We start from the raw sequence: 18,342 nt of genomic DNA on the forward strand, positions 1-18,342 counted from the left end.
TATTATCATCTTCTAAACAGAGCAACACTTTTATTTCGCTTCAATAACGTGTAGGGCAAGTTCTAGATTAAAATGTAAAATATAGAATATATGTAAGAAATCCTCACCCCACATGACACAAGTATCAATAAAAATGGATCAATTCTACTCTAAGACAGACATGGCCATAGCGAACGACAAAATAAGAATAAGTTATATACATAGTCACAACCCTGATCTTAGGTGTCAGAAAGTTTGTTATTTTATTCATTACTCAAGCACTCGGAGGAAAGTACTGCTCAAGCTTAGGCCTAAATATGCTAGTATCAAACACGTAACAAAAGATTTTCTTATCCCTCTTTTACTACTCCTAAGAAAAATCTAATAGTAAAAATAAAAAATTTACCCGATTCAAGTTTCATCCCCTAAAAAAGAACCAATGCACAAATAAAAATTAAGAGGGATTATTACCTAACAAAAATTAACTAGAACAAAAAGAAAATATTTTTAATTTTTTATTGGACCTTAATCCCTTAAGAAAGTTGTCCACAAAATTCATCATTAGGAAAAGTCCAAATTTTCTGATTTTTTAATTCTTTTTCTTCTTTTCTTTTTTTAATTTTTTTTTTACAAAAACCACTACACTAAGACAGTGTACTACAACTAAGCTAGGATAAAACATAAAATCACTCAGACAATCTCCTCACCCTACACTTAAAATTATGCAACGTCCTCAATGATTCCAATAAATAAATAGAGGGTAAAAGAGACTCCTTGATAGGCCAAATGTTGAAGTATTAGCAGCTCGTGGGATACTCAGACTTCTCCCAGGTATGATCCTTTGTGCGGTACCTCATACTTAGTTTCAACCACCTGCTCGATGTTTCATACGCCTACTGGCTTTGATTTCATGCTACTACTCCTACAAAACACAAAAACAACAATACAAAAGTAACACAATAATTAAAAAAATAAAAAGAAACAATTGAAGTGAGACGACTTACACCAACTTCACCACTTTTTCCTCCAAATTGAAGATAAAAATTGTATCCTCAACTTTGATTCAAGCTTGCGATTATGATTTTGGGGTGGTGCTATGAATACAAAAGAACCAAGTAAATAATGTTGCATCTTGCACTTCTTGGCCTTTAAGCGAGGGATGTCATTTTGTCTCCTTGGTGGGGCAAATTTTAGAATGAAAAGGTCTTGTTTTTTATGTATACATCTCTCCACAGGCATGATCTCCATGTATCTATCCAAACATAATGTAGAAAAATATTTAGAAATGAGGACCAACACGTCCCAACTCCAGAACTGCATTATTTTTTTTATATCCCCAATAATATATACTCCCCCAACCTCGGCATCATCAGCAAAAACATGATCTAATGATTGGTATTCTCGTTTTAGCTCATCAATTTGGCCTAGGAGATTTTTCTAGCTTCACACAACTCATTACTAAATTGTTGGGCGTTACACGCATCAACCATTGCACTCATATCTGCATCCAAGTTGCGCACAACCAAGCCAAACCTGCCAATTTATTGTGCAAGATCAACTCTCTTCTTAGAACAAACATTCACCAATGTATTAGGTAAACAATGTCGTTTCACATATTCTCTTAAACGATAATATTCGTCACAATACTAACCCTTACTCTCATATTCAAATTCAGACTTCCAAGAGGTCAGGTCATTACAAGCCCAAAAATACGGGCCATAAAAGTCTTCCGCCAACCAAGTTTATTCATCAATCATCTTTTCTTCATATATTTCATCCCCAGATGTCATGATCAGAAAACTAGAAACACACTAAGAGAAAATATCAAATAATTAGAAAATTAAAAATATTTACAAATGCAAAAAACTTGTAAAGATAAACGTAAAAGTCTAATCTACAAAAAAATCTAATTTCCAAGACCCCGACAACGACACCAAAAATTTGTTGCTCCCAAACGCACACGCAAGTATACGTAGTCGATAAGTAATATAGAGTGAGTAGAGTATCGTTCCCATGAGTACTTGTGATTAACTATCAATTAAATTAAACTAAAATAATTAATTTATTCAAGCGATTTTCTAAAGTTTGATTATTTAACTACAACTAACCTAGAATAGCAAACTAAGAAATTAAAGAAAATACATCGGCAATCTTAGAGACAAATTCAATGGGAGAAAATATTCCAGAGTTATGGGTTAGCTAACAATCCCATTGAGTTTTTCACTTAAATTGCCTAATTAAATTATCTAGTATATTGGTTTACATGGTTAATATTACTCGTAGTATTCTCCCAAAGTACTACTCGCCTATTCAAGCTAACCCAACGCCTATATTCATATGGAGTTAGAATTAACAATAATACATTAACAATTCCCGTATAGTATCCAAGAAAGGCGATTAGGTATATTCCTATCCTAACCGCAAATCCATCCCCTGTATGCTCAGGTTCAAAATCTTGCTCTACTCAATCCTATTTGCAATCTAGAATTTTTTCTCTCGAGTTTAATCCTAGATTCGTAGATAGTATTCAATTGGTGATCAAGCAATCAAATAATTAAGCATAAGATTGAATAAATAAATCAATATGATAAAATAACAAGAACAATTCAAGCTTCAAACTACAACATTCATATAGCACCCATAACTCTAGAACTAAAACTATGAGATTAAAGAAAGAAAAGAGAAGAAAAACTAGTTGGAATCATCCTCCCAAGTGTTGTTTGTGTTCTCCCCTCCAAAGTGGTGTGTTCTCATCCCAAACATATGTTCGATCCCCTCCAAATTAGGTTTAGGACCCCTTTTATATGAGTTGAGATTGTTTAAGACTGAAATAACCTTGTTCCGGCGAAATAAGAAAAATCCCGCACGCAAGGTACAAATGAGCGCGTCGTACTGGCCTGGCGCTAGAGGCAGTACGATCTTCCTTACTTCAATTATTTGAATTGTTTCACTTCTTTTCTTGTCTTGACGTGAGGGGACAAACACCAACACCCTCTCCCTTTCTCCTTTTTTTATTCTTTTATTTTATTTTTCTTCTTCCGCGTTTTATTCGATTTTGCTCCAAATCTCTTTGTCTTCACACCGCTTTATTTTTACAGAGTTAAAATATAATATTAAGTATAAAGTAATATAGTTAATATTCAAAAAAAATTAAAAGTACTAGAATATGAGACAACAATGATTAAATATATGCATTTTTTTTTTGCCGAACATCAATTGGTTTCCCCGTATGCTGGATATAAGTTGTTCTGAACTATCACTATTACAATCCAAGGATAATTCTAGGTACTACATTTCCTAGGATGTCTGCCCAAAAACTTTAATTTGCAAACATCCAGAGGAACTGGCATCATTGTTGTTCTTCTAAAAAAAATTAATTTTTGCTCCTTCCTTTGCTAGCACGTCAGCTGCCCTATTCTATTTCTTGTAGCTGTGTTTCACCATAGTTCTGCCCATTATTTGGGTCAACAATCTGCATTCAGAAACGATAGAGGCATATATGTTATTTTCTGAAATTACCATTCTTATTACATTTGTAGAATTAGTGGCTATTTCCAGTGGTGTTAGGCCCCATTGCTCTGCAATTTGAAGTCCCCTTAGAAGTGCAGTCAGCTCCACCAATGTTTTGATGGTGTATGACCTAAAATTTAAATATAGGTTTATACAATTAGATTTATAGTGAAAAAGAGATAGTCAATATTAATACCCAAATAATAGACCAAGTGCATTTATAAAGTATATCCCACGTGTATTGTTGTATGACAATAAATAACATCAATGATACAGCAGCAGTCTTTTGGGGGTTAGTCCAGTCTTTCCCTTTCAAATATATATGATTCACCCATTGTACTCACAGATTGTCTGCTTTTTTGCTATATTCCAAACATATTTAGCAATGGCTGTGTCACAACCCAAACCGAAGGGCCTCGACGGGCACCCGGTGCCTTACTCAACCGAGTACCAACGTAACATATCTTTCTTATCATACTATTATGAGTAAATGAACCAGAAAACCCGTCATGAGATAACAAGAATAAAATATAAGGGAATACTCAACATATGAAGACCCAACATGAAATACAAACTTATATATGTGACATACGGGCATATAAGGCCGACATGACCATTTGTAAACTCAAAACATAGGCTGACAAGGCCATACAAGTATCCATACACCTAACATCTGTCTACAAGCTTCTAAGAGTACATAAAATTATAAAGGTCGGGATAGGGCCCCGCCATACCAATCAATACATATCCAAAGCATACTGACCAAATAGGAAACTCCGAAGCAAGTGGAGTGCACCAACACCTTCGCAGAGCTGATAGCCTACTAGGAGGACTGTCAACCTATCAATCGGGACCTGCTGGCATGAAACACAGCGTCCCCAGGCAAAAGGGACGTCAGTACGAATAAAGTACCGAGTATGTAAGGCAGGAAAGCATAAACAAGAACAATAATGTAAAGAGAGAGATAGAGGATATACAACCTGTAACATCTGAGTTCCTCTGGGGGCTACTAATATGAAATGCATAATACATATCTATACATAAACTTTTTAAAACATTCGCCTCTGTGGGCATCATCATCATCATATCGTACCTGGCCTCAAAGAAGACTCGGTAAAAGACTACCCAACCATCATAAGGCTCGGTAAAATCGTACCCGGCCATGTGGATCTCGGTAAACCCAACTGATTAGTGGTTGCACAATAGATGCCGTACCCAGTCGACTATAGCGCGGCTCGGCAGAGTAAAATAGATACTATATATAATGCATGCTAGACTCATAGAATCACCTTCTAAACCTTTTGGAGTGACTTAAGAACATTATGGACATCCATACCGTCAATATGAACCTTAGTAGGATTCAAGGATCATACACACTTGCTTAGAATAATTTTATAAGGAAAGGACAACATGGACAACCTTAGTTTCTAGGAGTAGATCCGTTATGAAGTAGCGTATTCATTTCACTTTAGATCATGCCAAAAGAAAGAAGAAAGTGCCTTAACATACCTTAAACCCGTTGAGTCCTTAATCCCTTCCAAGCAACTCTTCAAACAAGTCAACTCAATCTATCATAATATTAGGAGATTCAAAATCAGCGTTGAGCAAAGGCTAAGTCTATAACTTAAGCTAGTAGCTTGTTTACGTAAATTTGGGCAGCATCTCCCTTGTAACAAGGGCCTCTTACAATACCATATACCAACAACAATGACCAGAGCAATCCATCAATACATAATTATCAATATCAAGATACCATATAACAACAACAAGTCACAACTACATTACGACGAGCGGCAAGCTCCGATTGGAATCCGTATACCCCTTATCAATCCTTATAGACTTCTTACTTCAACATAAAAGTATCATTAACATGATAATGAAGTCATTAATCAATGATTCCAGCCTTATACCATATATTTATAACAACGAAAATAATCCACAACTTCAACTATCCTCAATTAGCAACTTTATTCACTAGTTCATGTCTAGCCCATCCATTTAACTTAATCAACATCAAGATAACCTTAGGAACAAGCAAGAACACAATATAAATACCTCCTACGGTAACTTCAAGTCAAAATCCAAGTTATATTTAGTTTTCAACAACCCTCAATAGCAATACAACACCATAGAAGTGACTTAAGCTAATCCAAGTATTATCTTGTAGTTTATCATCCTAACAACTTATATAACATACAAGCAAGCTTAAGCACAATTAGTAGGCTGTTATAATCACCTTAGACAGCAGAAACAACTTGGAATTTCATCCAAATACATCCCACAACAATCCTCAATGACAACACAAACTCAAAGAGGTGTTGTTCTTCACTAGAACTAAGTTTTGATGTTGAAATATGGTGTAATCACTTCAAACCCTTGTGGTATATGTTTAGGAGGGTTAGGAGAAGTTTGGAGACGATTTTTAGTTGAAAAATGAGAAAAAATAGGCATCCAAATCGTTTATAAATTGAAGTAGGTCAACCACCGCATAAGTGGGTCCCATTGGGAGCTGCTTGCGCGGTCTCGCGAAAACACGAATATCTCTATACTACGATATCATATTGACAAACGGTTTAAGGAGATAGAAACTAGACTCGTAGATATTCAATTTTGTAGGTATAACACCTCATGATTCCAAGTATATTTGGAGAAATGCTTAGATACATTTGACCTAAATTTCAGCAAATTTATGAATGTAACTTGTGGTGACCTTTGTCAACTCTTGTTCCACAACTTGCTTGCCTTCAAAATGTAGAAAATGAATATCATACGACTAAAATAACTCATAGAATAACCTCCTTGTTATGTTAAGAACCCTAGTCTCACCCCAAAGTACATGTAATAACATTCCAAACTTGTCGACTTTCGACGAAACTTATTTTCTTCAATTGGTTTAGCTTCTAAAATTTCCAACCCTCTTGGTACTCGTTATTCATGATCTTAAATATTTGTAACCTCCAAGGTAACATGATTAACTTACTTTATTTTCTTCCAAATATAATCTCATTTCCGAGCGTACATCAATGACTTACGACGTACTCTCACGTATGAAAACTTGGGGTGTAACATCATTCCCCCCTTTGGAACATTTGTCCTCGAATGTTGACTGATGCGCTTATCAGTTTCATAAACTATGGCTCTTGTGAATACTTTAATATTCATATTTCCATCTAAGCAACTGTTTTGTGAATAAATCCAAACGCTTGGGCATTCCCCCCTTTTAGGCCTCTTTGTCACGCCATGACATGTGGTCGGAATTCTTCCAACATTGTAACATTTGCTACCTTATGTCATGCAGTATGTACGACTGTGTCCTTGTATGAGCACCTAGCGACTCGTCTTCTCTTATTCCTCCATCTTTTAGCCAATCTCTAAGCCTCACTTTATGAACATATACAGAATTATGACAAGCGGTCCCTCTAGGCATCTATAGGTGTACTGATGTCTTTCGCTTGGTACTTTATCGAACTTAAGACTATTTCTATCTTTTTTTCATAGCCTTGTATATCTATCCTTATGGATTTACTACATCTAGGTAGGTTATACTATACCATAAAACTTACTTCGGTTTATTATTACCGAGGTTTGCTACCCAACTCCAGGTTACTCTCTCGCTACTTATCCTATATGTATAAATCTAAGTCCTTTAGTGCTTCCTCATTATTATTCATCTTAAGAATAACAAACAAATCTCATCTCGTACTTTGAAACTTGTACCCATCTATTGTTTATTCACCTTAATGTTGATCTATAATCTATCACTGATAACTTGCAACCTCTTACGTAATACACTGTCACTAGGGCTCACATCTTATCGGGGGACATCTGAAGTGATTTTCCTGATCCACCTAGGGATAATACTATACTTCAATAACCGTATTTCATTTCATCCCAACGCGATTCATCTTATGGTGGTATTCTAATCCCGTGCAATTAATGAAATTCCTTTCTCGTTAAATCGTTACTCAATCAAATAACTAAGCACCATCCTCTTATCTATCACAATTACACCCTTATTCTACTGCCAGGGTAGCATTTCATCTCTTCTAAATGCACCTAGTCTCAGACTCCTCTATGTTCATTTAGGTTGTACCGAGCTTTTTATTACATATGGAAATCATCATCTCCCTTGTTTTGATGGGTTTAATCCCGAGGACATACATATTCTCGTCACCTTCTCACTCACCTTTTCATATCCTTACTCCTATCTACCTAAAACCTTGTTGCTCTACAATACTTTACCTTAGGACCTACACCGATCTATTTATACTACTCGCAACCTTCCTTTAACTTGCTAGCACCATAAATTTCCTTTCGTGCCTTCTCAGTTGTCCTTAAATGTAAGCAATTACTTTTGCTGGTCATTCTATCACTTGTTGCATAAATACTTGGCTTGTCTTTTTGCCCACGAATACTATAATTTCCTATACCTCATATGATCTCAAACATCACATTTGATGGCTTTTTTTTTACCATTCATTAGTCATGATAAGTGCCACATTCTTATGGAGTGTATACAATATTGTAGTGAGACTGTTGTTACAGGATCATTTACTCTTTAGCTCACTATGCTTAGGTGGAAACCTTCTTCCTTATTTCCTCAGCTAGTCTTTCATTGTAGTACTTAGGGAGACCTTCTGGCTCTTGTAAAGTTGCGAGCTTGATATATCGTACACCCGAAGGTAATTTTCATTATTCTTACTCGCCTATAATAATCCTTAGTTACATAAATTTATGTCTTTGTGCTCGTAGGGTTACTTCTAAGCTCAAATTTTTATTGTCTCCTTAGTGACACTCTCTCTTATTTTTATAAACCTTAAAAACAGTACCTTTAACTGCCTCAACTCCTATCTGAAATGTTTTTCAAATGATTGCGATCTCGTATCTGCGAAACTGAATTCACTATGTTGCGGTTCACTACATTTATCTTGCATGATCTATTGATTTATCTGTGACCTCTTGTCTAGCCATAACTAGGCTCTTCCTGAATCAACTACCATAACTGGGCTCTTCCTGAATCAACTACTAATTACTCGTTGGTCCATTCTCATATATATATATATATATATATATTCTGCATAATCCCTCTTGGGATATATCCTTTGTCTTAACTTATCTCTCGCCACTAGCTCCTGATGTATCAAGTGTCCATTCACACTTATTTATCAATAACATCCTGGCCGGAAACTTTTACTGCCTCTCCCCGGTGTTGTGCTTGTATAATGTTCTGGGGTCGCAACATATCTGCAGGAATTGAATAAATGCAACATCATCCCTTTCTCCTTTTTACCACATTCTTCCTTTACCATCCCATAGTTAACTGGACCGTTTAACTCTGACTTAATACCATATCACACCATATTCCTCCCTTTAGGGGATTACTAAGATTTAGTACTACGGCGATCTACCTATAGTTGTTTTACCTCTTCATCTTTGGCGTCTTTTCACATTATCAATGAACCTTAATCACCTTATGGTAACCTTCTATACCAGGGATAACTAAATTTCTTACGCACGAAGGTGACACCTACTGTAACTGGCACACTTAGTCCCTTAAGATTAACTCTGCTCAGAGTGCTTGCTTTAGGTAAGCGACTTCCTAAATGGCCTTTAAAGGTTATTCGTCTGTTTTCTATTCTATTATTGTTGGAGCACGATCTTTGAAATTCTCACGATGTAGACCATTATCAAATTCTCCGGTCCCTAATTCATGCTCGGTTTTATCTTGTTCACCAGCCCATACTGATTTTTATTACTCTAGGGTCTAACCTTTCCTCCTGGTAATCACGTTTATGTCACCCACTCATTTCTCAAAATAAGGATATGACTTTATGGCTTATACTCTTTTATTGCCTTAAGGCTTGTCACCTATTGTATTTTCCTTCACTTGACTATAGACTCTGTCATCGTGTCATATTTTGATTTACTGTTATTACCCATATATCACATCTTACTCATGATGCTTCATTTATTTTCTTCTTATTCTCCGGATAATATTTTTTTTGTCTATCACTTTATTCTGAAAACTTCAACAAAAAGTTCTTTCCCTTTAAGATCCCCTAGCTTCATCTCAATGGCTCTTTGGAATGCCTAACATTCTTTTTTTTACTCGGGGCTAGAGTCATACTAAGGTAAATATTTGTCCCTTCGAGGATCCTACTGCCTATCTTCTGAAATTTCTGAATATTCCAGTATTCGTATCTGATTGTACTACTCTAGAGTTCACCATCTGGGTGTCTTAGAAGGAGATCTATTACCACATTTGCACCATCTTTCGGAAACGTTAGTTAATGATAACAACCTATCCACAATTTTTGGGTTACTCTAACTCCAACTGGATCTTGATATCCTATATTTCTCTTAAATAATATCTGTTAGCTCTCATAGAATATAACTGAGATGGGTGTGGCCAATTGTACTTACCTCTGTCATTGATGAAGGTACCAAAATGCTTATATTTCTCAGCCTGATTTGAAAATATTGATAATCTTCATTATCTGGGTGCCTCGTACCCCTCTTCATCTTACATCTTTTACTTGTTGAAACTTGTATATAGCTTCTGAATCCCTCATAGATTTTCACCATATTCGTGAATAGATATCCTTGCCTTAAGGCTCCTTATTAAGAAGCATACACATCTTAGTACACACATGATCTGTTGAAGACCTCACATTTACTCATCATAAGCATGATGTGAAATCGAGTTCCTCTGACTCAACTCTTCCACATCCACATGCAATCTCTTACCAACTGTCTTTGTGGATGCAGGTATCGTTGTATTACGACTAAAGTCGAATTTAGGAGTTTGAATTCTTACAACTGAGCTCTACTACACGATCTAGAGTAAGAAGAAAGAGTGACAGACCTAAATGCCTTATAGCCTCCTGCTTATAAGTGTGGTGCACAACACATCCATAAACAAAACTCTACTAGACACGGCTTGTAGACTCCCTAGGACAGAATTACTCTGATACCACTTCCATCACGAACCAAACCGAAGGGGCCTCGACGGGCACCCGGTGCCTTACTCAACCGAGTACCAACGTAACATGTCTTTCTTATCATACTATCATGAGCAAATGAGCCAGAAAACCCGTCATGAGATAACAAGAATAAAATATAAGGGAATACTCAACATATGAAGACCCAACATAATATACAAACTTATATATGTGACATACGGGCCTATAAGGCCGACATGACCATTTGTAAACTCAAAACATAGGCCGACAAGGCCATACAAGTATCTATACACCTGACATTTGTCTACAAGCCTCTAAGAGTACATAAAATCATAAAGTTCGGGACAGGGCCCCGCCATACCAATCAATACATATCCAAAACAAACTGACCAAATAGGCAATTTCGGAGCAAGTGAAGTGTACCAACACCTTCGATGAGCTGATAGCCTACTAGGAGGACTGTCAACCTATCAATCAGGACCTGCTGGCATGAAACGCAGCATCCCCAGACAAAAGGGACGTCAGTACGAATAAAGTACCGAGTATGTAAGGCAGGAAAGCATAAACAAGAACAGTAATGTAAAGAGAGAGATAGAGGATATACAACCTAAAATATTTGAGTTCCTCTGGGGGCTACTGATATGAAATGCATAATACATATATATACATAAACTTTTTAAAACATTCGCCTCTGTGGGCATCATCATCATCATATCGTACCCGGCCTCAAAGAGGACTCGGTAAAAGCCTACCCGACCATCATAAGGCTCGGTAAAATCGTACCCGGCCATGTGGAGCTCGGTAAACCCAACTAATTAGTGGTTGCACAATAGGTTTCGTACCCACCGACTATAGCGCGGCTCGGCAGAGTAAAATAGATACTATATATAATGCATGCTAGACTCATAGAATCACCTTCTAAACCTTTTGGAGTGACTTAAGAACATTATGGACATCTATACCCTTAATATGAACCTTAGTAGGATTCAAGGATCATACACACTTGCTTAGAATAATTTTATAAGGAAAGAACAACATGGACAACCTTAGTTTCTAGGAGTAGATCCGTTATGAAGTAGCGTATTCATTTCACTTTAGATCATGCCAAAAGAAAGAAGAAAGTGCCTTAACATACCTTAAACTCGTTGAGTCCTTAATCCCTTCCAAGCAACTCTTCAAACAAGTCAACTCAATCTATCATAGTATAAGGAGATTCAAAATCAGTGTTGAGCAAAGGCTAAGTCTATAACTTAAGCTAGTAGCTTGTTTACGTAAATTTGGGTAGCATCTCCCTTGTAACAAGGGCCTCCTCCAATACCATATACCAACAACAATGACCAGAGCAATCCATCAATACATAATTATCAATATCAAGACACCATATAATAACAACAAGTCACAACTACATTACGACGAGCGGCAAGCTCCGATTGGAATCCGTATACCCCTTATCAATCCTTATAGACTTCTTACTTCAACATAAAAGTATCATTAACATGATAATGAAGTCATTAATCAATGATTCCAGCCTTATACCATATATTTATAACAACGAAAATAATCCACAACTTCAACTATCCTCAATTAGCAACTTTATTCACTAGTTCATGTCTAGCCCATCCATTTAACTTAATCAACATCAAGATAACCTTAGGAACAAGCAAGAACACAATATACATACCTACTACAGTAACTTCAAGTCAAAGCCCAAGTTATAGTTTTCAACAACCCTCAATAGCAATACAATACCATAGAAGTGACTTAAGCTAATCCAAGTATTATCTTGTAGTTTATCATCCTAACAACTTATATAACATACAAGAAAGCTTAAGCACAATTAGTAGGCTGTTATAATCACCTTAGACAGCAGAAACAACTTGGAATTTCATCCAAATACATCCCACAACAATCCTCAATGACAACACAACCTCAAAGAGGTGTTGTTCTTCACTAGAACTAAGTTTTGATGTTGAAATATGGTGTAATCACTTCAAACCCTTGTGGTATATGTTTAGGAGGGTTAGGAGAAGTTTGGAGACGATTTTTAGTTGAAAAATGAGAAAAAATAGGCATCCAAATCGTTTATAAATTGAAGTAGGTCAACCACCGCATAAGTGGGTCCCATTGGGAGCTGCTTGTGCGGTCTCGCGAAAACACGAATATCTCTCTACTCCGATGTCATATTGACAACTGGTTTAATGCGTTAGAAACTAGATTCGTAGATCTTCAATTTTATAGGTATAACACCCCATGATTCCAAGTATATTTGGAGAAATGCTCACATACATTTGACCTAAATTTCAGCAAATTTATGAATGTAACTTGTGGTGACCTTTGCCAACTCTTGTTCCACAACTTGCTTGCCTTCAAAATGTAGAAAATGAATATCATACGACTAAAATAACTCATAGAATAACCTCCTTATCATGTTAAGAACCCTAGTCTCACTCCAAAGTACATGTTATAACATTCCAAACTTGTCGACTTTCGACGAAACTTATTTTCTTCAATTGGTTTAGCTTCTAAAATTTCCAACCCTCTTGGTACTCGTTATTCATGATCTTAAATATTTGTAACCTCCAAGGTAACATGATTAACTTACTTTATTTTCTTCCAAATATAATCTCATTTACGAGCTTACATCAATGACTTACGACGTACTCTCACGTATGAAAACTTGGGGTGTAATAGATGGATACTGATAAGCCTTTGAATATTGGGTTTCTTCTTGAATCATTGGAGAAAAGATAGATAAAAGTGTAAAAAGGTAAACTTTGTATGTATGTGATAAATAGAGAATCGTCAGAGAATGTCAATATGTTGTTCTTTACAATAAATGTCCAAAATCCCCTTCTATAACTACATATTTTTCTATTTATAAGGGTACATGGGCCACAAGACTCTAAATGGTACAACTGGGAGGAATATTCACTAGAATATTCTCTAAGGAGCTGCAATCTTAGAACTAGCCATTACTACTTTAATAAAAGGAGTGCTTGTCCACGTCCTTGTCAACAACACATTTCCTTCTCTTGACTTCGACCCTTTGAGATCAGGTCATTATATCCTAACTCTTGACGTCCCTCCACTTGTTGAGGTCATCCTTATGGGACGAATTCAATGAGCGAATAACAACGGTCGTGGTCATCGTGAAAAGCGGGCAACACAGCACTTCGAGGACCACATATTTCAAAATCTTAATCTTCCAAGGTGATTCACCGAAACTATCTTATTAAGAAAAAGTTGTGACGTCATGATGTCATTCGTCATGATGACGCATGTTCCTAAATGTTGCATCGATACACGCGCGACTTCTGATTAGTGCTACCGTTTCGATTATTGTGGTAATCATCATTAGCCGTTTCGGATTCGGCGCCTCTACTCTATAAATAGGGATTGTTCCACCATTATTCAAGTTTTACAGAAGCTGAAGGCTAAGTACATGGAGTTCAAAAGGATGTATCGGACGCTCAGAGGCACCTTCGCATGGAGGGTGACATGTCTGCCTTGAGGGAGGAGACGAGGAGTTGATAGCTGATGGCGGTTGTGGAACGATTTAACGTTCTCGAGGGAGCACGGAAGAGGAAAGAAGAGGAGCTCGAATTGAGCAAGAGCGTGGAGGACCAATGCAATGATCTCTAAAACCAGGTGGTTCAACTGTAGAGTCAGTTGAATGAGTGCCAAATTGAAATAGACACTCTCAAGGGGGAGGTAGCTTAGAAGCAGCAGATGCTTGAGGAGGCGGAATCTTCCTGAATGGAGATTCGAAGGAAGGCCGACGTCTTAGAGTTGGCGAATAGAACTTTTTGCTCTGAACGGGATAATGCTCTATCAACGGCCAAAGCTAAAGAAGTCAGGCTCGAGGAGAGAATTAGAGAGTTGGATAGGGAAAACTCGAAGATGCTTGAGCGAGTTTCTGTTGCTGAGACCGAGAATGCCCGATTGCTTGATCGACCCTCTACATCTCATGCCTCTGAGTTTCCTGGCATTCCCGAGAGAAGTACGAGGAATGGATCCTTGGTGTAGCCTAATTGGACGTACTCGTGAGTTGAACAATATGGACTTTGTCTTTGAGATGACTATTGAGGAGGCTCGAGTCAAAGCTCGTGAGATCTGGCTTGCCTATGACTATGATCTCGCCATGCCTCAGCTTAATTCTGAGGGAGGCGATGAGAATGGTGTGGACCATCTTGTGGATAGAGCTTGGTATGATTCAGCTTATGGTCGAGGAGAGGAATGAGAGAATAGTGGAGATCAGGATGGCGACGACCATTGAATATTTATCTTTTTTGTTTTTGCTCAACTTTTGTATTGTACCTTTTGTTGGCGTCCTCGAACATTTTTGTAAGAACTTTGTCTATAAATACATAAGTTCATTTTGGTTTCATATGTACTTTTTTGTCTTTGTGAATTCTTGGGTTTATACTTGTGTTTTGCTTCTTCATTGTTATCTTCTATTATGGTTTCGACCGAGGGCCGATAAGTGTTGTTTGAATAAGTTGAGCATATTGTTGAGTTAGGTTGAGGCCGATGGACGATGGGAGTTGTTTGATCTAGTCGAACTCACCTTCTATTTAGTTATGGCCAAGGACCTATATGGGTTGTTCGAACAACCATTTTGTTAAGTCATGGTTGAGGGCCGATAGGAGGTATTCGAGCTAGTCGAACTAACCTTTCATTAAGTCATGGCCGAGGGCCGATAGGAGTCGTTCGAGCTAGTCGAACTTACCTTTTTGTTAAGTCATGGCCGAGGGTCGATAAGAGTCATTCGAGCTAATCGAACTTACCTTTTCATTTAGTTGTGGCCAAGGGCCGATAAGAGTCATTCAAGCTGGTCGAGCTTACCTTTTAAGGAGAGTAGTTTCAAAGAACATATATCTTACTTACTTCAATATAATTGCTTTGACTACATCATTTTGCCCTGAGGCAACTTTTGGAGATAATTACAAGTTTCAGGTGTCGGTTGGCATCCCAATCCCAGTATATCTAGTCCCGTCATTATTCAACTTGGAGATACTTGAGGAGTCAGGCAATGTAAAATATTTCTGCTCTCACGTACTTCAACTCGAGCCTCGCTCGTCGCCTCGTTAAAAACCTTCTTGAGAAAATTCTATTGGGACAAAACTCAAGTAAGGGAAATAAGAGTAAGAATTATGGGGCATTTCTTGTTTTTCAGAAGTTGAAGTATTTGAGGTGGCTTATATTCCAGTTGTTTGGTAGGAGTTTCCATTCCGTAATTTCCAGTTGGGATGAACCCTTGTCCGCTTTGCCTATGATTTTGTATGGTCCGTCTTGGTTACTAACTTGTCCTCTCGCAGATTTCTGCCTGCTTGGGTATTAGCTTTGAGCACATAGTCCCCGATATTGAATAATCGTACCTTTGCCTATGTTGTAATAATGTTCTGCTTGTTTTTTTGTGCGACCATTCTTATGTATGCCATATCTCGTCGTTCTTCGGCCTCGTTGAGGTCTTGTCTCCTATTTTCGTTATTGTCGATACCACTTTCATGGGAGTACCTTAGGCTGGGCTCCTCAACTTTGACTGGTATGACCGCCTCCGTCCTATAGACTAGAGAGTAAGGTGTTTCTCCTGTGCTCATTTATGAGGTTGTTCTGTGCGCCCATAATACTTCTGGGAGTGTTTCTGGACACAGTCCCTTAGCCTCTTCGAGTTTATTTTTCATGATGTTTAAGATAGATTTATAGGAGGACTCTGCCTGCCTATTGTAGGCTTGGTGGTAAGGAGTTTAAAGTATCCTTTTGATGTGCCATTTCTCGAGGAACTCTGTGGTTTTTATTCCCATGAATTAGGGTCCATTGTCGCAGCTTGTTTCTTTAGGTAGGCCGAACCGACAGATGATACTTTTCCATATGAAGGCGATTACCTCTTTCTTGTGAACTTGGGCGACTGCTCTCTCTTCCACCCACTTAGAGAAATCCTCAGTTAAAACTAAAAGGAATTTTACATTACCTCGTCCTGGTGGAAGTGGTCCTACGATATCCATCCCCCATTTGATGAATGGCCATTGAGAGGTAATGGAATGGAGGTGTTTTCCTGCTTGGTAGATTATTGGGGCATATTTTTGACACTGCTCGCATTTCTTCATGAATTCTAAGGCGTCTTTCTTCATGGTTCACCAATAATATCCAGCCTGTATGAGGCATCTGACGAGTGCTCGGTCACCGGAGTGACTGCCGCAATGACCTTCGTGGACCTCCTTAAGAACACGTTGGGTTTGGTTCGGACCTAAGCATTTTTCTAATGGGTCACTGTACGTTCTCTTGTACAAGTCGTTGTGAAGGAGATTGTACCTAGCGACTTGCATCCTCAACTTTTTGGCTTCTTTTGTCATTTAGAAGGGTGTCGTCCTGCAGGTAATTTATAATACAATTGTGCCAGTCCCAAGTTAAGTTTATGGACTTTACCTTGACATGGTCTAGTGTCGAGCTGAGGAGGTGGACTATGCTCTTATCTATGGGAGTTATGCTTTTGGTGGCGGCAACCAATTTAGCGAGGCCATCTGATTTGACGTTCCGAGTTCGTGGAATGCGATCGAGCTGGCATTCGTCAAAATCAGGCAACAATTTACAAATCTCGGTATGATTTTTCTGCAATCTCTGCTCTTTGATTTGGAAAGTCCCAGTAGTTGATGACGAGTTGAGAATCGCAGCGTATCTTTAAATGCTTCTCCCCATATTTGAGTGCTAGCCTCAATTCTTCAATTACGGCCTTATACTCGGCCTCGTTGTTAGTTATATCTGGGCATCTTATGGATTGGAAAACTATTTTTCCTGTGGGAACCTCGAGCATGAGTCCCAGTTCGGACCCGCAAGTGTTGGACGCACCATCAATGTGTAGGACCCAAAGGTCCTATGTTTGGAGAGAAGCTCGAGTGGCTTCTTTCTCATCATCGGGCATCACTTTCGTGCTAATGTCTACGGCAAAATTGGCGAGCATTTGTGACTTTATTGTTGTGCGAGGTTGATAAGTGATGTCGTGCTTACTTAATTCGATTGCCCACTTAGCCAGCCTCCCCGACAGCTCGGGTTTGTGCAATAAGCTTCTCAAAGGAATTGTGGTAACACACAAGATTGGGTGGCACTGGAAGTATGACCTAAGCTCTGTGAAACTACGACCAGAGCCAAAGCCTATTTCTCGAGGTGTAGATACCTTGTCTCGGCATCAACAAATGTTTTACTGATATAATAAATTGGATATTGAGTACCATTGTCTTTTTGAATCGAAACTGCACTTACTACTACTTCTAACACGACAAGGTAGACAAAGAGATGCTTCCCGGGCTCGGAATTTGAGAGTAAGGGTGGCGACGACAGGTATTCCTTAAGCTCTTTCAATGCTCATACACATTCGAGCATCCATTTGAGGCCGTTATCCTTCTTGAGTACGTTGAAAAACCTGTGACACCTATCAAACGACCGTGAGATGAACCTAGACAGTGCGACAATTTGACCAGTCAGTCTCTAGACTTGCTTCTTAGTGGTCAAATGTTCTGGTATCCCGTCGATGGCCTTAATTTTATCTAGGTTGACTTCGATTACTTGTTGTGATACCAAGAAACCCAAAAAATTTCCTGAGGCCATGCCAAATGCGCGTTTCTTGGGGTTTAGTTTTATTTCACATTTTCTCAGTATGTCGAATGCTTTATTTAAGTGGTTGACATGATCCTCCACCTTTAGGGACTTGACCAACATATCATCGATGTATACTTCCATGGTTTTGCCAAGCTGATCTTTGAACATTTTCGTGACCAACCTTTGATAAGTAGCTCCTACGTTCTTCGACCCAAATGGCATGACCTTATAATAATATGCTCCATGTGAGTGATGAATGTAGTCTTCTCTTGGTCATCTTCCTCCATGAGTATTTGGT

This window comes from Nicotiana tabacum, chromosome 11, assembly GCF_000715075.1.
Source record: "Nicotiana tabacum cultivar K326 chromosome 11, ASM71507v2, whole genome shotgun sequence".
Taxonomy (NCBI): domain Eukaryota; kingdom Viridiplantae; phylum Streptophyta; class Magnoliopsida; order Solanales; family Solanaceae; genus Nicotiana; species Nicotiana tabacum.